Source organism: Ranitomeya imitator, chromosome 6, assembly GCF_032444005.1.
Source record: "Ranitomeya imitator isolate aRanImi1 chromosome 6, aRanImi1.pri, whole genome shotgun sequence".
In the NCBI taxonomy this organism is placed as follows: Eukaryota; Metazoa; Chordata; class Amphibia; order Anura; family Dendrobatidae; genus Ranitomeya; species Ranitomeya imitator.
In genome coordinates, this window is record NC_091287.1 from 311,979,741 (window position 1) to 312,004,250 (window position 24,510).

The window sequence follows — 24,510 nt, forward strand, 5'->3', positions numbered from 1 at the left end:
ATTTTTTTCTAAATAAAGTTGTTATGTTTTTACCTGCAAACGGACTCTATGGTTGATTCTGGTATGCCCACCCACCCCTCTTTCTTTCCTAATTTCGCGACTAGTCCGTATTTTTGTCCAATACTTATGTCAGCATCATTTTAGCCACACTTTGGGTACATGCGTACACATTGATATCCCTAACATGCTGCAACCATTCTTTAATTCCTTTCATTACATTACAGTTCAGAAGGGCAGAACAGAGCAGAGGGGCAATAGTAGGCAGTAGGGTTGAGCGAAACGGGTCGTTCATTTTCAAAAGTCGCCGACTTTTGGCAAAGTCGGGTTTCATGAAACCCGATCCGACCCCTGTGCGGGGTCGGCCATGCGGTACGCGACTTTCGCGCCAAAGTCGCGTTTCAATGACGTGAAAAGCGCCATTTCTCAGCCAATGAAGGTAAACGCAGAGTGTGGGCAGCGTGATGACATAGGTCCTGGTCCCCACCATCTTAGAGAAGGGCATTGCAGTGATTGGCTTGCTGTCTGCGGCGTCACAGGGGCTATAAAGGGGAGTTCCCGCCGACCGCCATGTTACTGCTGCTGATCTGAGCTTAGGGAGAGGTTGCTGCCGCTTCGTCAGAAGCAGGGATAGCGTTAGGCAGGGTCCATTAACCACCAAACCGCTTGTGCTGTAGCGATTTCCACTGCCCAACACCACCTTCGGTGTGCAGGGACAGTGGAAGCTACATTTTTTTTTTTTCCCCCTCAGCGCTGTAGCTCATTGGGCTGCCCTAGAAGGCTCCCTGATAGCTGCATTGCTGTGTGTACACCGCTGTGCAAACCAACTGCTTTTTTCAAAGCACAAATCCTCTTGTTCCTTCCTTTCTGCACAGCTATCTTTTTGGTTTGTACACACTTTTTATTTAATTTGTGCATCAGTCCACTCCTTATTGCTGCCTGCCATACCTGGCTGAGATTACTGCAGGGAGATAGTAATTGAAGGACACTCCCTGTTTTTTTTTTTTTTGTGGGAGATTAAGATTGACATTTCTGCTAGAGTGCCATCCCTGTCTGTGTCATCTCTCACTCAGTGGGCCATAGAAAGCCTATTTATTTTTTTGCTTGATTTGGGTTATAAAATCTACCTGAAAAAATCACTACATCAATCAGTGGGAGAAAAATATTGGCCTCAGGGCTTGTGTGCCACTCTTGACTCCTGTGTGCATCATCACTCACTCAGTGGGCCATAGAAAGCCTATTTATTTTTTTGCTTGATTTTGGTTCTAAAATCTACCTGAAAAAATCACTACATCAATCAGTGGGAGAAAAATATTGGCCTCAGGGCTTTTGTGCCACTCCTGACTCCTGTGTGCATCATCACTCACTCAGTGGGCCATAGAAAGCCCATTTTTTTTTTTTTTGCTTTATTTGGGTTCTAAATTCTACCTGAAAAAATCAATAAATCAATCAGTGGGAGATTAATATTGGCCTTTGGGCTTGTGTGCCAGTCCTAAGCGTGCCATCTCTCTCTCTCAGATAGTGGGCCATAGAAAGCCTATTTATTTATTTTTTTTTTTTTATTGGGTTTATAAATTTTCCCTGGAAAAAAAAAAAAAGTGGGAGATTAATATTGGCCTCTGGGCTTGTGTGCCAGTCCTGAGCGTGCCATCTCTCTCACAAATAGTGGGCCATAGAAAGCCTATTTATTTTTTTTTTTTTGGTTTTATAAATTCTCCCTTACAAAAAAAAAGGGAGATTAATATTGGCCTTTGGGCTTGTGTGCCAGTCCTAAGCGTGCCATCTCTCTCTGTCTCTCAGATAGTGGGCCATAGAAAGCCTATTTATTATTTTTTTTATTGGGTTTATAAATTTTCCCTGGAACAAAAAAAAAAAAGTGGGAGATAAATATTGGCCTCTGGGCTTGTGTGCCACTCCTGACTCCTGTGTGCGTCATCTCTCACTCAGTGGGCCATAGAAAGCCTTTTTTTGTTTTATTTGTTTTCTAAATTCTCCCTGAAAAAATCATTTTATTTTCTTTGGTTTCTAAATTCTTCCTGAAAAAATCATTTTATTCTATTTTTTTTTTTCCTAAAGTCTCCCTGAAAAAAAAAAAAAAAAAAAACAAATCAGTGGGAGATTAATATTGCCCTTTCTGCTTGTGTGCCAGTCTTGACTCCTGGGTGTGCCATCTCTCTCTCTCTCTCCAATTGTGGGCCATAGAAAGCCTATTATTTTTTTAGCTTGATTTGGGTTCCAAAATCTACCTGAAAAAATCACTACATCAATCAGTGGGAGATAAATATTGGCCTCTGGGCTTGTGTGCCACTCCTGACTCCTGTGTGCGTCATCTCTCACTCAGTGGGCCATAGAAAGCCTTTTTTTGTTTTAATTGTTTTCTAAATTCTCCCTGAAAAAATCATTTTATTTTCTTTGGTTTCTAAATTCTTCCTGAAAAAATCATTTTATTCTATTTTTTTTTTTTCCTAAAGTCTCCCTGAAAAAAAAAAAAAAAAATCAAATCAGTGGGAGATTAATATTTACATTTGTGCTTCAGTGACAGTCCTGCGTGTGTGGCATCTCTCTCATTTGTTGCCACCAACAACAGAGTGTGTAACATTGTGCCTGATTTTCGTTGTGGTTTCACTCACCTGTAAAGGGGTAGCTAAATCATACTGAAGTTATAGCTCACCGTGTAATTTGTGTGACAGCAACAAATACCGTTAGTTTGTTTACGTTTTTAAAACAATGAGGAAGTATGGTGGAAGAGGTCGTGGCCGGGGGCGTTCATTGTCAGCTGGTAATGAGGGTAGTGGTAGTGGTGGAGCATCAGCTGGTCGTGGGAAAAAAATATTGCACCTAAGTCTGGAGCTGTGGAGCCAGGTTCGTCGTCTGGCTACACAAGGCCTCGAACGCTCCCTTTTCTGGGAGTAGGAAAACCGCTTTTAAAGCCGGAGCAGCAAGAGCAAGTTTTGGCTTATCTTGCTGACTCAGCCTCTAGCTCTTTTGCCTCCTCTCGTGAAACTGGTAAATGTCAAAGCAGCGCGTCGTTAGTGGATGTTCACGGTCAGGGACAAGTCGCTTCCTTGTCCTCTTCAGCAAAAACAACAACAGAGAAGAATGCAGCAGGCGACACAACGGGTTACTCCATGGAGCTCTTTACACATACCGTCCCTGGCTTAGAAAGTGAAGCAGTTAACAGTCCATGCCCATTACAAGTTGAATCTGACATGGAGTGCACTGATGCACAGCCACAGCCAGACTACTATACTGGTCCTTTGACTCAGACCACAACATTGCCATCGCAGGGTGCTGATCAAGAATCAGACCCTGATGAGACTATGTTGCCCCATCACGAACGCTATACCACCGACCGACACGGTGACACAGACGAAGTTGCACACGAGCTACAAGAAGAGGTAATAGATGACCCAGTTCTTGACCCCGATTGGCAGCCATTGGGGGAACAGGGTGCAGGCGGCAGCAGTTCTGAAGCGGAGGAGGAGGGGCCGCAGCAGGCATCAACATCGCAACAGGTTCCATCTGCCGGGCCCGTATCTTGCCCAAAACGCGTGGCAAAGCTAAAACCTGTTGGAGGACAGCGTGGCCATCCGGTTAAAGCTCAGTCTGCAATGCCTGATAAGGTATCCGATGCTAGAAAGAATGCAGTCTGGCATTTTTTTAAACAACATCCAATTGATCAGCGCAAAGTCATCTGTCAAAAATGTTCAACTACCTTAAGCAGAGGACAGAATCTGAAAAGTCTCAATACAAGTTGCATGCATAGACATTTAACCACCATGCATTTGCAAGCCTGGACTAACTACCAAACGTCCCTTAAGGTTGTAGCACCCTCGGCCAATGAAGCTAGTCAGCAACGCAACATCCCTTCCGGCAGTGTAGGGCCACCATTTTCCGCACCACCTGCAGTATCTGTGCAGGTTTCTTTGCCAGGCCAAAGCCGTCAGGGTCAGGGAATCACCAGTTTCGTAGTAGGAAACACTGCATCTAGGGCACCGGTGGCAACAATACCATCTCCCACCATCTCTCAGTCTGCCATGTCCACCGGCACCCCCGCTAGTTCCACGATCTCCAGCTCTCCAGTCCAGCTCACCCTACATGAGACTATGGTTAGAAAAAGGAAGTACTTAGCCTCGCATCCGCGTACACAGGGTTTGAACGCACACATAGCTAGACTAATCTCGTTAGAGATGATGCCCTACCAGTTAGTTGAAAGCGAAGCTTTCAAAGCCCTGATGGACTACGCTGTACCACGCTACGAGCTACCCAGTCGACACTTTTTTTCCAGAAAAGCCATCCCAGCCCTCCACCAGCATGTTAAAGAGCGCATCGTCCATGCACTCAGGCAATCTGTGAGCACAAAGGTGCACCTGACAACAGATGCATGGACCAGTAGGCATGGCCAGGGACGTTACGTGTCCATCACGGCACACTGGGTAAATGTGGTGGATGCAGGGTCCACAGGGGACAGCAAGTTTGGGACAGTTCTGCCTAGCCCACGGTCTAGGAAACAATTGGCTGTAGCCGTTCGCACCCCCTCCTCCTCCTCTTCGTCCTCCTGCAGAAGCGAGAGCTCGTCCACAGACCGCAGTCGCACAACCACTCCATCCGCAGCTGCCACTGTTGCACACCAGGTCTCCCATTATGGGGCAGCTACTGGCAAACGTCAGCAGGCTGTATTGGCTATGAAGTGTTTGGGCGACAACAGACACACCGCGGAAGTTCTGTCCGAGTTCTTGCAGAAAGAAACGCAGTCGTGGCTGGGCACTGTAGATCTTGAGGCAGGCAAGGTAGTGAGTGATAACGGAAGGAATTTCATGGCTGCCATCTCCCTTTCCCAACTGAAACACATTCCTTGCCTGGCTCACACCTTAAACCTGGTGGTGCAGTGCTTCCTGAAAAGTTATCCGGGGTTATCCGACCTGCTCCTCAAAGTGCGTGGACTTTGCTCACATATCCGCCGTTCGCCCGTACACTCCAGCCGTATGCAGACCTATCAGCGTTCTTTGAACCTTCCCCAGCATCGCCTAATCATAGACGTTGCAACAAGGTGGAACTCAACACTGCACATGCTTCAGAGACTGTGTGAACAGAGGCGGGCTGTTATGTTTTTGTGGGAGGATACACATACACGGGCAGGCAGTAGGATGGCAGACATGGAGTTGTCAGGTGTGCAGTGGTCGAAGATTCAAGACATGTGTCAAGTCCTTCAGTGTTTTGAGGAATGCACACGGCTGGTTAGTGCAGACAACGCCATAATAAGCATGAGCATCCCCCTAATGCGTCTGCTGATGCAAAGTTTGACGCACATAAAGGATCAGGCGTCTGCAGCTGAGGAAGAGGAAAGCCTTGATGACAGTCAGCCATTGTCTGGCCAGGGCAGTGTACAGGACCAGGTAGCGGGCGAAGAGGAGGAGGAGGAGGACGAGGAGGATGATGGGGATGATTATATTTTTAATGAGGAAGCTTTTCCGGGGCCACTGGAAATTAGTGGCGCGGCAAGGCCGGGTTCTGGTTTTTTGAGGGACACAAGTGACGTGGATTTGCCTGAAACTGCCCCTCAGCCAAGCACAACCGCAGATTTGAGAACTGGAACTTTGGCCCACATGGCGGATTATGCCTTACGTATCCTCAAAAGGGACACACGCATAACTGAAATGATGAATGATGACGATTACTGGTTGGCCTGCCTCCTTGATCCTCGCTATAAAGGCAAATTGCAAAATATAATGCCACATGAGAACTTGGAACTAATATTAGCAACCAAACAATCAACTCTTGTTGACCGTTTGCTTCTGGCATTCCCTGCACACAGCGCCCGTGATCGTTCTCACACGAGCTGCAGGGGCCAGCAGACCAGAGGAGTTAGAGGGGCAGAAATCAGAAGTGGCGTTGGCCAGAGGGGTTTTCTGACCAGGTTGTGGAGTGATTTTGCTATGACCGCAGACAGGACAGGTACTGCAGCATCAATTCAAAGTGACAGGAGACAACATTTGTCCAGTATGGTTACAAACTATTTTTCATCCCTTATCGATGTTCTCCCTCAACCGTCATTCCCATTTGATTACTGGGCATCAAAATTAGACACCTGGCCAGAATTGGCAGAATATGCATTGCAGGAGCTTGCTTGCCCGGCAGCTAGTGTCCTATCAGAAAGAGTATTCAGTGCTGCAGGTTCAATACTAACAGAAAAAAGGACTCGTCTGGCTACCCAAAATGTAGATGATCTAACCTTCATTAAAATGAACCACAACTGGATTTCGAAATCTTTTGCCCCACCTTGCCCGGCTGACACCTAGCTTTCCTATGAAAAGGTCTTGCCTGTGGACTATTCTGAATGCCTTTTCCAATCTCGTAATTTTCTGCACCTGATTGTCCAGCATACGACATGTTTACACCTCACTAAATGGCCAAACTCCCCACACGGGGCCGTGGTATCGACACTTGGCGACAGCACCCGTGAGAGTGCAGTTTGTCTGAAGAGGTGGGTGAGCCCGCTTTTGGTCGACGGCACTGCCACTGGGTCCCTCCTAGTACAATAAAGTGTCTCTGGCGGTGGTGGTGCGCACCCAACGTCAGACACACCGTTGTAATATGAGGGGCCCTGGGCCTGTACCGCCGGCCACAAGACAGTTTCCCCCACCCCAGCTCAAACAGTGCTCTACCACTTGCAAAATTATCTCACAGCTCCACCAATGTTTAGTCTATGCGCTGACATCCTTCAATGCCTGCCACTGACAATACCATTGTATTGACATTTTTGTTATGTTAGGCCTTCGATGCCTGTCTGTGGTCACTCCTTCCTCTAGGCCTCCACTGACCACACCACTGCTGCCCGTGTACCCCTGGAACCAATTTAAAATTGCCTACAGCCATGTGTTATTATTTTAGGCCTTCGATGCCTGTCTGCGGTCACTCCTTCCACTAGGCCTCCACTGACCACACCACTGCTGCCCGTGTACCCCTGTAACCAATTTAGAATTGCCTACAGCCATGTGTTATTATTTTAGGCCTTCGATGCCTGTCTGCGGTCACTCCTTCCACTAGGCCTCCACTGACCACACCACTGCTGCCCGTGTACCCCTGGAACCAATTTAAAATTGCCTACAGCCAGCCCAATTTTTTTATTTTAGGCCTTCGATGCCTGTCTGCGGTCCATTCTTTCAACTACTACTACACTGACCAGGGCACTGCTGCCCGTGTACCCCTGGAACCAATTTAAAATTGCCTACAGCCATGTGTTATTATTTTAGGCCTTCGATGCCTGTCTGCGGTGACTCCTTCCACTAGGCCTCCACTGACCACACCACTGCTGCCCGTGTACCCCTGGAACCAATTTAAAATTGCCTACAGCCATGTGTTATTATTTTAGGCCTTCGATGCCTGTCTGCGGTCACTCCTTCCACTAGGCCTCCACTGACCACACCACTGCTGCCCGTGTACCCCTGGAACCAATTTAAAATTGCCTACAGCCATGTGTTATTATTTTAGGCCTTCGATGCCTGTCTGCGGTCACTCCTTCCACTAGGCCTCCACTGACCACACCACTGCTGCCCGTGTACTCCTGGAACCAACATCAGAAAATATAAAAATAAGTATTTTGCTTATAAAAAAGAAAATACTGGAGAGATATCAAATGCAGACATTTTAACATTAAAAACAAACACATACAACAAAAATCTGGTACAGTACTAAAAATGGCCACCAGCTACAATAACTTTCTCCTGCAAGTAGTTAACTGAAAGGTTTTTTCAATTTTAAACACAGATATGGCATCCACCGAGTGTTGTCCTGTCACGTCTTTTTTATATTATTGCCAAGAAGATGCAAAACAATGAAAATAATAAAATCATTATTTACCAAAAAAATAGAGTAAGTCAAAACCACATTGCAAATAAACATTCATTACAAATAAAGAAGCAGGGCGCGTCCGAGGGTGAGTATATACCTAATAAGAATATAATCACCCTCGGACGCGCCCTGCTTCTTTCTGACAGCCTTCCTTCCTAAGAATCAGCCCTTCCGTGGTGTAGAGAGAGGGTTTGTTACACTCCAAGGTGTTCCCCAGGTTGCCTTTCCTGAGCTTCGATCTTCCGGCTCTCGTTTAGTAGTTGTTGGAAACTACGCTGCATTGGGCCTACAAATTGGGTATGGGGTGTAGAGAGATGGTGTGTTCCACTCCAAGGTGTTCCCCAGGTTGCCTTTCCTGAGCTTCGATCTTCCGGCTCTCGTTTAGTAGTTGTTGGAAACTACGCTGCATTAGGCCTACAAATTGGGTATGGGGTGTAGAGAGATGGTGTGTTCCACTGTAGAGAGATGGTGTGTTCCACTCCAAGGTGTTCCCCAGGTTTCCTCGCCAATGCTTCGATCATCATGCTCTCGGTTAGTAGTTGTTGGAAACTACGCTGCATTAGGCCTACAAATTGGGTATGGGGTGTAGAGAGATGGTGTGTTCCACTCCAAGGTGTTTTCCAGGTTGCCTTTCCTGAGCTTCGATCTTCCGGCTCTCGTTTAGTAGTTCTTGGAAACTACACTGCATTAGGCCTACAAATTGGGTATGGGGTGTAGAGAGATGGTGTGTTCCACTCCAAGGTGTTCCCCAGGTTTCCTCGCCAATGCTTCGATCTTCATGCTCTCGTTTAGTAGTTGTTGGAAACTACACTGCATTAGGCCTACAAATTGGGTATGGGGTGTAGAGAGATTGTGTGTTCCACTCCAAGGTGTTCTCCAGGTTGCCTTTCCTGAGCTTCGATCTTCCGGCTCTCGTTTAGTAGTTCTTGGAAACTACACTGCATTAGGCCTACAAATTGGGTATGGGGTGTAGAGAGATGGTGTGTTCCACTCCAAGGTGTTCTCCAGGTTGCCTTTCCTGAACTTCTATCTTCAGGCTCTCATTAAATTGTGGTTAAACGGAACAACTGCATTTGGCGTACTAGTTGGTTTGGGGCCTACTATCGGTGTCTGCCACTCCTTGCTGTTCTCCTGGTTTCCTGTCCTGAAATTCCGTTTTCAGGCGCTCGTTAAGTAGTTGTTAATGTTAGACTGCATTTTGCCTACTAGTTGGGTTGGGGCCTACTATCGGTGTCTGCCACTCCTTGCTGTTCTCCTCCACTGAACAAAGCTGTGCCGCCTGTTTACTACGGTTGCCGATTTTGAACTGCATTTCGACTACTTACTGATTTGGGCCTACTCTCTGTGTCAGCCTCTCATTCCAGTTGTCCTCCACTGCAATGCCCCCTGGTTATTCCTGTGTTACCAATTTTGAACTGCATTTAGCCAACTTTATTCTTTGGGCCTATATCTGTGTTTCCTCCTCATCCTGCCCATTGCCCAGCCAGTGATAGATGAGTCTGCTGGTACATTGACCCATAACGCAACATTCCCCGTGCACGCTACCCAACAACATTGTGACCCTGCTGAAAGTCAGGTTGCTCTTCCCGCATACCATACCACCTTACACGGGGACAAAGAGGAAGGTGCAGATGAAAGTGCAGGTTCCTTCATCAGGTGGGGGGGAGGAATACTAGTTGGCGACGTCACTGGCACAGGGCCTCTCATAGTACGCAAAAGTGTTGCTGCCGGTGGGAGGCGCCCCCGCCGTGCAAACACACCGCTGTACTTTGAGGGGCCCTGTGCCAGTGCCAATGCCAACGAGTGGCCCCCCCCTGCTTGCTCAGGTTCACAGCACTTGCAAAGTTGAAATACTTACCTCTCCCTGCTCCACTGCCGTGACGTGGTCCAGATTTCCCGGGCCCACTAATTACTTGAACCAGCCCTACCCACCACAACTTTAGCCAAATGACCCCCAATTTCAAATGCCTTCCAATTATTATAAGGTAAATTACGCTTGACAAGCTTCATTAAGAAGAATGGATGGTTTTGACATTAAAATGGGCACTCTAGGTGTTTTCCTGGCCCCCACTCACTGCCGACTATGCTGCCCCATTGACTTGCATTGGGTTTCGTGTTTCGGTCGATCCCGACTTTACTTCATAATCGGCCGATTTCACTCGACCCGACTTTTGAGATAGTCTGGTTTCGCGAAACCCGGCTCGACTCTAAAAAGGTCAAGGTCGCTCAACTCTAGTAGGCAGAATTCACAAGAGCGGGATTTTTGGGCGAGCACATGGCATCAAAGGTACATCTGAAGAGAAGGGGAGGAGAAATCTTGCATAATGAAGACTGGAGGCAGTCTTATCTTCCAAGCAGCCTTTGCTCCACTTACTGGGAGATTGAAGCTATAAGATATGATTTTTACTAAACAAGGCATCATCAAGGAGGCATACAAGTATGACTAATTTCAGCTGTATGCAACCTGTATGCCCATATTATTAACTCAAAAAGCTCAAAAGGGTGACAGATTTCCTTTAATGCTAAAGGATATTTGGACACTGCAGTTACTGAGTCAACAGGGTGCGAATGACCCATTCTTTCACAAATGATCGTAAAGGCAAACTGCATGGTTAGGAGCTGGAATTTATACATCTGTAGCAATGAGACTGAATAAAAATATCTGAATGCAACAATAAAGAGTGTGTCAAAATGCTTTTATCCATTAGTGTATAGGATTAACATTTAGTTATGTGATGGCCCTCTGGGATGTGAATCATTGATTTTTTTTCTCTTAGCCCAATCCTTTTTTTACAGGCCATGTTACCTACATGCCCTGTTCTCCTGAAAAGGAGAGCAGCAGGCCATCCTCAGTGTTATACTCAAGAAAACTTCCAGAACCGTTGTTTTTTATAAGTTATAGCAATGGCTTCTGCTTTTCCCAGGGATTTTCCTAACCCTTATGAGAGTCCAAAAAGTTTTCCTTTTTAATCGTTAGTTTCCAGGGTATTTTGGAAGAGTTTGCAAGTATGATTTAATTTCATATTAAAGGGGTTGTCCACTACTAGACCACTACAAAATGTTCAGTTTGTCTGATTTTTCTCTTTTTATAGGTATATTTTTGAGTAAAATGTAAATTGTTCTTTTATTCCATAAACTTCTGACAACATGTCTCCGAATTTCCAAGCAATATATTTTGTATTTTTTTTCTGACAAAGAAAAATGGTCAAAATTTAAAAAAAACTGTGCTTTCAGACCTCAAATAATGCAAAGAAAACAAGTTCATGATCATTTAGAAACAGCAATACTAATGTTGTAACTCAGGAAGAGTTCAGAAATCAATATTTCGTTCAATAACCATGATTTTTAATCACAGCTTTCATGCATCTTAGCATGCTTTCCACCTGTCTTTTACACTGCTCCTGGCGCAAACATTTAAGCAGTTCTTCTTTGTTTGATGGCTTGTGACTATCCATCATCATCTTGATTACATTCCAGAGGTTTCCAATGGGATTCAGGTCTGGAGATTAGGCTGCCCATGACAGGGTTTTGATGTGGTGGTCTCTTAATTTTTGCCAGAGCTGTATATTCACCTCCCGTGCCGCCGCTGTTCCTTTGTGCCGGCACTCGCTCTCCCTAGTGTTCTCATGCGCCAGCACCCAATCAGAGCTGACGTCACATTCCCCGCCCTTGGACAAATCGAACGTGAAGAGAGGAAGTCCACTAGCATGGGAGGTGCTTTATTATTAATATTATATTATTATTATATTATTATAAGTGTTATTATTTTATTGAAGCCAAACAAGGAGTATGAGAAGAAATTATCCAAGTAGTGGACAACTTCTTTAAGGATAAAATGGCCTCATTATAAATAGAGTCATCATAATATAGTTCACTTCCTCAATTCCAGAGAGAATTTAGGTTTTTAGAAATGAAAATGATGGGACCTGTATTTTGTACAAGACTGATGGATCGAATGCTTCATATAGGGTGCGTCTAATTAACCTTAACAGCATTTTTTTTCCTGAAGGGCACATAAAAGCAAGTTGTTACATGAATTTTATGTTGTCTGCTTTTCTGCTTGCTCAACTTCTCCAACAGCTGTCAGTTTATGAAATCAAACATACAATCAATTTACCTAAGATGCAATTGTTCTTCTCGGAAAAACACCAACACAGCAAAATAAATGCCTTAATATCTTACTTACTTACAAAACATATGCTCATTAAGACATATAAAAGTGTAGGGTGTGCATCTTTACTGACTAATAATTTTCCTGGTGACCAGAAGATTAATAAGTCTGTAAAAGGCATTAAAATAAAGGTTAAGTGCATTGAGGAATTAGTTGTTTATTGTCTCAGGCTCCTCAATGAAATATCTTTTCCTGTTCTCACATTTGCTTTTTATTGTCATTGTCTTAATAGGAGAGCTAATAAACTTTAAACAATACATCGCTAGAGACATACGTGCAAAGATGAAGAATGTGTTCTACTAGAGGCCATGGTGATGTTTAAAGGGGTTGTCCAGCAATAGCATAATTTTTTAGAATAAAAAATTATAAAAATAATAAATTAAGTAATATTTACCTTACAACGCCCTTGACGATCCAGATACATCCGAAGATGCGCTCTTGTAGTCACCTGACCACTGAAAGCAATCACTGGTTGCAGGGGTGCTGTCACTTCTGAGATGGGCAGAAACTTTTTCCAGAGCTATAGTAGCCTGCACAGAATTAAGCATACTTCCATTTATGATTTTCATCAATCCATGCCAAAAAAAAACATTTTACTATCAGACGACCTCTCTTAGGAGGTAACAATGCACAAAAACAGCAATTATCTGCTGTATAATTATTTCACTCCTTTGACATAACTAGGAATTAGGCATTTTTTCACTACATGCACACAGCATTGCCTGTGCCAGCTCCATACAAGTCATCTGTAGAGACTGCAGGCCATTAATAACCTGTAGGCCAGACAAGAAAAACACAGAAAAATCAGGTATAGTGAAAAGTACAATAAACAGTCTGTTATGCTATAATAATCCCATAGTAGACATCTGCTTCTCTTATATTTGTTACTTGTCCTAGACTCTCTTTAAAGGGAAGCCATCATCAGAAAATTACCTATTGTTTTTAAATCAGTTTTTTGTGTTAGATTTTTTTTTTCGGCAATATTTGGATCCAATCTTTATTAAAAAAAAAAAAAACTAAATTAGTAATCTTTTAATTTTTACACTGGCTAGTGAGGCTTTTTTAGGTTCATATTTATTGACTTTTCAGGAAGAGTTTTCAGCAGGCTCCTTATCATCAGAGAGAAAAAAAACAAAACAAAAAAAAAAAACTCCAAGTAAATGTGGCGCTAAGCACCTACGGATTTTTTTAATTCATCAAAAATAGCAGCCGAAACGCGTTGTACTGTTTTTTAAAAAAATTTACAAATATATTTTATTTTGAGAAAATAAATGAATTTTTTAACATTTTTCACTTGAAGTGGATGAATTAAAAAAATCCGTAGGTGCTTAGCGCCACATTTACTTGGAGTTTTTTTTTTTTGTTTTGTTTTTTTTCTCTTTGAAATTGCCACCTATGTGGATCTGAAGCAGGATCAACACATAGTTCTCCAAAGTGAGCTGCACACCTTATTGGATTATACAACATACGAAGAAGAGTTGCCTAAAGAATTGATTCCTTGAGAATCTCAACGTGCATTTCTTACCGATAGAAGGTGAGCATAACTACAAATAAAAGAAATGTTTTTAACTTGTTGGTAAAAACGTATTACGCTCAGAGGAAGCGCCGCACTTGTCTCTTTTTTTTTTTTTTTTTTTCCCCTCTTTCCCTAAACCAGGGTATTTCTAAAGTCCTTATCATCAGAGGCAGGATTACAGTGACAGGTATATCCCCTCTATACACAGCTGATAACAAAGAATCCACCTGTCAAAATAGGTGACGTCACAACTTATCCTGTTCCCCTTCACAATTACCTTTGCACTTGCTCATTAGATGCTTCAATACAAAAGATAGGGTCAGAGTCTGTTCATTGTGGCCAATGTACATGTGTTGTTTCCTTAAACAACAGAAAATTGTGGCCAGTGAGAGAATTGTAAGATTTATTTTTTAATGCAGCTTGTGATACAAGGAAAAAAATACTGTAAGAAAATAATTTAAAAAATACATTCAACACAAAAACCTTATTTAAAAATATTGTATTTTCTGATGATAGCTCCCCTTCAAAGTTTCTCTAGGTAAAAAATGTGTACACTTTTGGTGACTTTTGTTTAAAAAATGCATATACTTCAAACACTTTTCTGTCTGTTTCTGAGCTCCTATCAGCTCATTTATGACTACAAAGTTCAGCTCCACTTTGATGTGGTCTCTAGTCATAAATTATCACAGAACAGCACAGGTAAAAAAAAAACCATAAGATTTACAAACTGTCTCTCAAAATGAGCTCACTGATGGATTCTTAGATAATTCATTCTACAGTAACAATTGTGTAAGTAAACAAACCTGCATGATAATAATAATAATAATATTAATCTTTATTTATATATAGCGCTAACATGCAGCACTTTACAGACATGATCATCGCTGTCCCCGTTGGGGCTCACAATCTAAATTCCCTATCATTATGTCTTTGGAATGTGGGAGGAAACCAGAGAACCCCGAGGAAACCCACGCAAACACAGAGAGAACATACAAACTCCTTGCAGATGTTGTCCTTGATGGGATTTGAACCCAGGACTCCAGCGCTGCAAAGCTAACCACTGAGCCACCGTGCTGCCCTTAAAAGCTAAATAACGCAATATTTTATGAAATACCATTGCGAAAATGATTTTTAGCCCAAAATAGATTCATTTAAGTAAAAACAACAAAACATCTGCTCTTGAAGGTGTCAATATCATTTATAAAAGCTGTGCATATATTTTTGTGGCACACAAACGTACATTTTCTGAATGAACATGTTACAAGCTTACCCTCCCTTCACTAATCTTAGATTTATCTTCAACTTTGACGAAACAGAAACCCATTGACATAAAATAGTCTCAGTTCATAATAATTCTGATGCTTAATGCAGCGCAATAATCACAGCAATTTACACCCACTAATCCCTTTGTTTCAGTTGCATCATCGTAATCAGAAAATAAGCATTTAAAGCTAAAAACATAGAAAAAAAAATGTCCTGAAAATATGGGATACACAGATATTTTTTTTTTAAAACCTAAACATTTCAGGTTGTGGACAGAACCGAATCATCTTTTTGATCAAAGGTATACTGTAGTAGAAAGTAGAAACCTTGAAGCCACGGCAGTGCGCTTGGAGCTCCAATCCATCAGCGGATTGGCATTACATTTTATTTTTATTTTTATTATACTTTGCTATTACATTCACCTCTATATTGATCTGAGCCTTTTTAAAGAAGAGCTGTCACCAGGTGAAAAGTTGATCTATTTGTTGTTTTTATTTTATTCCCGCTATTCCCATATGAGTTTTCTGTTATGTTTTTAAAATCCGTCATGCGGTAACTAAGACATGGGCCTTTTTATTTACTGCTACTTTTTACTATTACCAAGGGGGAGGGGCTCACAGAGCAGTTATACAGAGGAACCTAAAGACACACCCCAGAAAATCCTGTGAGCAACGCCCTCTTTGTAAAGATGATAAAAATTAAATCTAAATAAAAGGCCCGAGCCTCTGGAACTGTATGTCGGATTTGCGGATTTATATAAAAACTAAAAAAAAAACAAAAAAAACAAACAGCATACTCAGGGGAGCAGCGAAAATAAAATGTGAGCAAAAACTGGCCACCGGGTTACAGGTCCTCTTTAAGTGTTTTTATACTTCTCTAAGGCTGCCGTCACACTATCAGTATTTGGTCAGTATTTTACATCAGTATTTGCAAACCAAAACCAGGAGTGGGTGATAAATGCAGAAGTGGTGCATATGTTTCTATTATACTTTTCCTCTATTTGTTCCACTCCTGGTTTTGGCTTACAAATACGGATGTAAAATACTGACCAAATACTGATAGTGTGACGGCAGCCTAAGATAGATGCCTATTGTCATGTGGTATGATGGTACTAATAAAGGTATAGCATTTATAGATATAACCTGAGATTACAGTAAAATTCTTACATGAATCCGGTGCCCTCTTTTCTTATCTTTTGTCCAAATGTACAAATCAAATGCAAAGAAATGTAAAGTAAAGAAAAAGTGTGGTGTAATTTATTTCAAAAGGAGGCTTGAAATTGAAACCACAAAAAATAACATTAAATCGCTAGGATTTATCATCACTTTGTCAGCAGGGGTCCTACTGCCTTGATATTTGTTTAATAGGTGGCAGGACCTAAAGCATCCGAAAGATCACCTTTAAAATGAACATGTTTCATATATCATGTAGCACCCAACCTTTCCTAGTCCAATATCTTTAAGAATTAACTGTAAAGGCTCATTTATAGTCAGCAAATGAACGATCATAAGAATGCTTATTACAGGTCATCAGTATACGTAGATATGACACCAATCTGTTAGGACTGGCGGAACACACCAAATAATAAATAGAGAGGATATGAGGTGCGTTCGCAGTCAGGGGTCCACTGTGCATAAAGGATACCTGCTGCTCGGTAATGTCAGACTAGATGGCGGTATAATGTGAATACACACACGGGCTAGCTTCACCCGGTATGAAGGATGCGAACCCTGATCCGTCACAGGGCTACGATGCCGCACAGAGAGCGCAAGTAAAGAGTCACAGAACTCTGTCCCAAGACACGGGGAAAGAGTTCCTCTAGACATCTTACGCTTGGCACCGCTACTGTGGTGTCAGGGATAGAACAGAACTAATAATTTACCACACAAGAGTGCGTACAACGCTGCTCTGGCAGACGCCACTAACCACCCTAACCAGGGCCAGGAAAGCGCACTAAGCGCACGACGCCGCACTGTCGGTCGCTGCTGAGAGACGCTGAATTGTGTGCTGGATGTGCAGAGTAGCACTGTCTGGCACTAGGTCGCTTCCACCATTTGCGAGCAGGCAACAACACTAGGGATGGGAATGATTCGAAGCTTTCATCCATTTGCAGGCATACATCCACACACACACATTAGCAAGTTTACACTAGCACATGGCCGAGCAGCCATGCGAACCTTTTATAGCAGTAGCACTCCAGGACCTTCCTGATGGTCCAATAGGAGCTGCAACAGGACCTGAGTGTGTGACCCCTGACCTTCAATGAGAGGTCATCCCATGGGCATGCTCAGTATGGTAAAAGCAGGACTTAGTCCCAGGAAGGCCTGCTCGCTGCTGATCAGTGCTGGCTACAAAGGCAGAGCCTGGAAAGGCAAAAGTAACTATTCGCACAGCATTAGCTTGAGCCAGACGCTGGGAACGACGTCACCGCTGAGCAAGTTCCACTGCGGCTGGAGGAGAATGAGAGACTGTGGCGGACATGGTTTGAGATTCCCCCTGTGCAGCGGCGGGAACTCGACACCTAACACCAATCAGCTGACAGGAGCCTTTATGGGACATGAAAATTGCTCACTGGTTAGCACTGTTGCTTTGCAGTGCTGGGGTCCTGGGTTCAAGTCCCATCAATGACAACATCTGCAAGGAGTTTGTATGTTCTCCCTGTGTTTGCGTGGGTTTCCTCCGAGTTCTCCGGTTTCCTCCCACACTCCATACACATACTGATAGGGAATCTAGATTATGAGCCCCAATGGGGAAAGTGATGATTATGTCTGTAAAGCGCTGCAGAATATGATAGCGCTATATAAACAAAAGCATAATAAATAATCATCTTTCCTTGCCTGCAACACATGTGTACAAAAGGGATGGGCTATCAGCAGTATACATGTTCCATAACAGAACTGTTTAGTTAATTAATTTTCTGTCCCCATACAGTTGTGTTGATTCATGTAAATGGGTAACGTAGACCTTTCTCCAGGTCAACAGTGTTCATTTTGTTTATTCTTCTACTCCCCTGAGTATTCCAGTTTTTTCTTTGTGTTGTTTTTGTTAAATTGGTCATATGGTTGCAGAGATATAGGCCATTTTATTTAGCGCTAATTCTGATGGTCTACTCTTTACCCATGGGGTATAACTCACATGATTGTCTGGTGAGATGTCTTTAGGATTCTTTGCATTATTATTACATAGATTGAAAGCTTACAAGCAGGGCCCTCATTCCTCTTGATGTCTTTTGAATTATGTGTTTACTCTACAGTATTATGTATTTATTGTCTGTACAAGTCCCCTCTGAAATGTAGAGCGCTGCAAAATATGTTGGCCCTATAGAAATACAATTAGTATTGTTCTTACCCTGTGAACTTTGGAAAGTCCATGAAAATTTTAACCAAGTGGAAAGGATCATGTTTCTGGAACCGTATGGAAGATTTAAAAAATAAATACAAATAAAAAACAATCACTCAAGGTAACAGCAGTAATAAAATAAGCACACAAACTTGCCACTTTTGACTTAGTTAGAGGTTAGTGGTGGCCCCGGAATCACTTGATGTTTCCGACCCTACTATGGGCATTGGCTTTCTTCTGCACAGGCATCGATGAGTCACTGCTACCTCCACTCTTTCGACCTCCGGCTTGCATGGTAATAAGGTGCACTACAATGACTAGCCACCATCAGTGCAGAAGAAAGAAGAAGCCAATATCTATACAAGGGCAGAAACGTAAAGTGTAATCACGCTATTACAGGGGGCAAGAGCAGGATTTTGAGGCCACCACTACATGTCACAGGGCACTGTAACACTGATGGGAGGAGGCTGGTATGCTAATGAAGACTAAAGGCAGCCTTTTCATACAAGCACCGCATGCCCCAGAGCTTGGAAACAATCTTTACCATAAACAAATGAAAGATGATTTCTCAGCAATAAGACCGCAGATATGAGTAATACTGGTGTGACTATTTCAACCATTCTATAACCTGTGTCCATATTAATAGGTTACATTTGTCCAAGGGGGTGAAATATTCCCTTTAAGTTTTTATCAGTGAAAAGATAAACATACAATTCTGAAATAGATTACAAAATGGTAAATTAAAATGCACGTTTTAATATTTGATTTGACTTTATGTATCAAGCCGGGTTCTAGTCCTGCTTGGCTCTTATTCACATTGAGGTCTTTTATGATACTCGTACATGGTAAGGTTTTAATACTAGAAGTTAGAACGATCCTAACTAGGTACACCTTGGCACTGGTGGGATGGCCTTTACCCTTTTTTTAATTAAATACTCTATGTTATTTATTTGCACTATTGCTTTTCACTTTCTGATAGCGGAGTATATGTTCATTTTGTTTCTATCTTAGGTTTTGTCTGTTATAATGGTCAGTGTGAAGATGTTCCTGCACATTGCAGCTGTACCAACTTATAATTTAGTTCATTTCTTTTGGTTTCGCTTTAGGTTTTTGTACTCAGGGCACACAAGGATATGGCCTCCCTTTCTTTGAGCTGGACATTATGTTTATATAGCTCCCCATGGCTGGGTGTCTGTAGTGGGGCACCCGTCCTGTTCAGCCCTTATTCACATTGCTATAATTTTTGATAAGTGGTAAGGTTTTAATACTAGAGGTTAGAACCTTCACAATTGGGTATACCTTGGCACTGGTGGGGTGACTTTTACACTTTTTTGTAATCAAAAACAGTATTTACTAAGTACCCTATGTTATTTATATGCATTATTGTTTTTCACTTACTTATAGCGGGGTATATGTTCATTTGGGTTTTATCTTAGGTTTTGCCTGTTTAATGGTCAGTGTGAAGATGTTCCTACACATTGCTACATTGCTTGTATACCAACTTATACACCAGTTCATTTCTTTCGGTTTAATTATCAAAGCAATACTATATTTCTTTAAAGTATTTTTTTCAAAATATAGAAATATATATTTTATCAGAATTATAAAATTATTTATATAGCATCTAATAATTCATCACTGACTAAGGGGCCCTATACACAATACTTAGCAGTCAACCGAACAATGGTTTGTTGGGACTGTCACTCAGATATCTCTCTAGTTCTGCACTCCTGAGTGCTTCTGTGCCCTGAAAGAGAGCAACATCTCTAACAGTGACTTATCTTACTGAAAACAAAAAAGGATCCGTAGTCCGAAATTGGACATGCCAGTTGCTTATCTCCCCTAACATCACCTGTCCGAGAAGTCATGAGGTGTCCATACACAGACTGGCCGCCGATTCTGCTGATATCAGCAATTTTGGCTGTAAGTCCTATTATTGTCTTATTTAAAAAGTTACATGTGGAATGTACCATTTTATATGAAAAATCTATAACTGGGCTCCAGAAGAGAGATCATTTAGAAATACCCAGCTTTTCGCTTTTCAAAATTTGATCTGTGTTTGTCCACATCCGTCAATACCATATTTGTTCACACTGTGATAAAGTTGACTTGTGTCTGGAAAGTAAACTGATACGTAAAATACAGCAATTCTATGCTTTAATGATTAGACGTAAGACAACAGAACTAAATGCCATAGAATATTAATAGGAAGTAATGAAATCTTGATGACTCCAACTAAGCAAATATTAAGTATTACCATTTAATTAATTTTACAGCAAAGTAGAGTAGCTGTATCTGACTGGATAGATCTGGTAAACATTTGCTTCATGCATAGATCTACAAATAAAATGTTGTTATACCAATCAATAAATTAACTGAAAAGTAATTACACCAATATTTCTGTTTGATTTAGGAAAATCTGAGTATGTAAAGCAAAGACAGGTAGGCAGTAATCAATAGAGAACACATGCTGCTTCCTTCTTTCCCTAGAACCGTCTGATTATTCTGCTGTTATCCACCATGCAACCAAGTGCATTTCAAGCCTTCTACTCGTATTATATTTGCAGATAGATTGCATTGAAGAACAGTTGCGTATTAATGTCCTAAGGCATATGCCCTGATCTATTTATTATTGCCTCTCAAGTGTTTGGTCATTTACCCGGGAATATTGTCTGCTTATCACTTCTACTCACCATCTGAGGCTGATGTTCTTCCCGATCACACAAACGTGCTATTTACTCATTTTTGTGACATTTGTATTATCTTGGTTCCTCAAGTACAGATATTTTACTTTGATGATGATAACACTTTCTAAATGAAGAACATTTGCTCATTGCTCAAATAGAGGGCAGATATACTCATTACTATTGTGGCAACAGTAATTATGCGCTATGTACATTTTGTAATCAAGTTAAACACATTTTGACATTAATGGAACAGATTTCCGCAGGATAGATCCAACTACAGTAACAGTATATTCATATTCTTGCCTTGATAAATAGATCCTTGCCAGAATAGTGCATGTATGCACCTCTTTATTATCCTTTCAGCTTTTTGTTCAAAGGGCTTTTCCCAAGATGGACTTTCTTACCAGTAATTGGCTTTCTCCATACTGGAATCCTCTTCTGGTAATCAGTGGAGGTCTCAGCAGGGGGGTCCCCCGTGATCAAATATTGATCACCCATAATGTGTATTGGTGGTAAAATTCCATCTTCTGTAGACAATTTAAATGCTATGTTCACCTTCAAAATGTAATTTTCCAATGCATCTAAAAAAGTGTTTCTGCTTTTACTTCTAAGGCTGCCGTCACACTAGCAGTATTTGTTCAGTATTTTACATCAGTATTTGTAAGCCAAAACTAGGAGTGGAACACATAGAGGAAAAGTATAATAGAAACATATGCACCACTTCTGCATTTATCACCCACTCCTGGTGTTGGCTACAAATACTGATGTAAAATACTGACCAAATACTGCTAGTGTGACGGCAGCCTAAATCTAAGCTTTGTCCTTTTCAGAACATTTTTTTTATCATTTTAATGCATCTAAAATAAAATATGTAGCTACTTAGCAGTTGTCTCCTTTGACTATGAAAAAAGAGCAGTGGCTGTAACCGTGCCCCCGGCTGTGACTGACAGCAGCTCAGAATTAGGGCATTGCGACTGTCATTGTTGAATGTCTTGTCTGTGCTTACCTGAACTGAAAGTCTACCTCTTCTCCTGTAAGATCGGGAGTATAGAGAGCAAAAAAGAACCCCAACTTCTTAAAATTTGTTAATGCACCTCATCTGCTTACAGATTACACTTGACTACAGTAAGTGGCTTGCAATATTGACAGAAGTGAAACACATACTGGTTGACTCACTTGGGTATGTACACAGTTTTTTCTTCAACTCTACCCATAAGTGTTTGATTTGGTTGAGGTCTGGGGACTGTGGGGGTCAATCCAGCACCTTTATTTTATGGCCATTGAACCATTTCTTCTCCAATCTTCAGACATTGTCCTGCTGGAACAGTGTGTTGTCCTTTTCTATCCCAGAGTACTTGAGTGTAAGAAACAATCTGTCTTGTAGGATGCATATATACAGTTAGGGCCAGAAATATTTGGACAGTGACACAAGTTTTGTTATTTTAGCTGTTTACAAAAACATGTTCAGAAATACAATTATATATATAATATGGGCTGAAAGTGCACACTCCCAGCTGCAATATGATAGTTTCCACATCCAAATCGGAGAAAGGGTTTAGGAATCATAGCTCTGTAATGCATAGCGTCCTCTTTTTCAAGGGACCAAAAGTAATTGGACAATGGACTCTAAGGGCTGCAATTAACTCTGAAGGTGTCTCCCTCGTTAACCTGTAATCAATGAAGTAGTTAAAAGGTCAGGGGTGGATTCCAGGTGTGTGGTTTTGCATTTGGAAGCTGTTGCTGTGAGCAGACAACATGCGGTCAAAGGAACTCTCAATTGAGGTGAAGCAGAACATCCTGAGGCTGAAAAAAAAGAAAAAATCCATCAGAGAGATAGCAGACATGCTTGGAGTAGCAAAATCAACAGTTGGGTACATTCTGAGAAAAAAGGAATTGACTGGTGAGCTTGGGAACTCAAAAAGGCCTGGGCGTCCACGGATGACAACAGTGGTGGATGATCGCCGCATACTTAATTTGGTGAAGAAGAACCCGTTCACAACATCAACTGAAGTCCAGAACACTCTCAGTGAAGTAGGTGTATCTGTCTCTAAGTCAACAGTAAAGAGAAGACTCCACGACAGTAAATACAAAGGGTTCACATCTAGATGCAAACCATTCATCAATACCAAAAATAGACAGGCCAGAGTTACATTTGCAGAAAAACACCTCAAGAAGCCAGCTCAGTTCTGGAAAAGTATTCTATGGACAGATGAGACAAAGATCAACCTGTACCAGAATGATGGGAAGAAAAAAGTTTGGAGAAGAAAGGGAACGGCACATGATCCAAGGCACACCACATCCTCTGTAAAACATGGTGGAGGCAATGTGATGGCATGGGCATGCATGGCTTTCAATGGCACTGGGTCACTTGTGTTTATTGATGACATAAGAGCAGACAAGAGTAGCCGGATGAATTCTGAAGTGTACCGGGATATACTTTCAGCCCAGATTCAGCCAAATGCTGCAAAGTTGATTGGACGGCGCTTCATAGTACAGATGGACAATGACCCCAAGCATACAGCCAAAGCTACCCAGGAGTTCATGAGTGCCAAAAAGTGGAACATTCTGCAATGGCCAAGTCAATCTCCAGATCTAAACCCAATTGAGCATGCATTTCACTTGCTCAAATCCAGACTTAAGACGGAAAGACCCACAAACAAGCAAGACCTGAAGGCTGCGGCTGTAAAGGCCTGGCAAAGCATTATGAAGGAGGAAACCCAGCGTTTGGTGATGTCCATGGGTTCCAGACTTAAGGCAGTGATTGCCTCCAAAGGATTTGCAACAAAATATTGAAAATAAAAATATTTTGTTTGGGTTATGTTTATTTGTCCAATTACTTTTGACCTCCTAAAATGTGGAGTGTTTGTAAAGAAATGTGTACAATTCCTACATTTTCTATCAGATATTTTTGTTCAACCCTTCAAATTAAACGTTACAATCTGCACTTGAATTCTGTTGTAGAGGTTTCATTTCAAATCCAATGTGGTGGCATGCAGAGCCCAACTCGCGAAAATTGTGTCACTGTCCAAATATTTCTGGCCCTAACTGTAGCTTAGCATTAGGGATAATGGTGCTTGGATTTGAAGCTTGAATCCCTGCCTCACATGTTTTCCACCTGATACACAGCCACTGAACATGTGGGGATTGCTTGCCAGTCACTGTAATGCAGTAGCCATCTTTGCAGTGGCATTACTGTGATTGGCTAGCCACATTACCTCATCAGAGGCTATAAAAGGACAGGCGCTGCCACGCCCGGCACACTGACTCCATTCCACAGCTCAGAAACAGCAGTGATTGGAGGGAGAGAGCAGTGATCCCGGCCTGTGTGTGCCCAGTTTATCTAATGAGAGTCGTCTAGTGTTGATACTTTTGCTGATGCTGAACCATCATGATAACAGTCCTTCTAAGGGCTAATCCTTTGCTTTGCTGTTTGATTCAAACACATCATTTAACCTAGGGACAGTTGCAGGAGCATGGAGAGTGGTAAAATATAGCTTCTAGGTAGGGCTTAAGGCCTTGCAGCAGCCATTATTAAATATATAGCTGATGCATGTGACCAAATTCTTTTTTTTTTTTTGTGGGGGGGGGTAAAAAACCTGACTATATTGTCATCCATACAGTTTAGCGTGTTTAGTATTACATTAATGTGGTATATAAAACACTAAAAGGCATTCAAAAACTTTTCT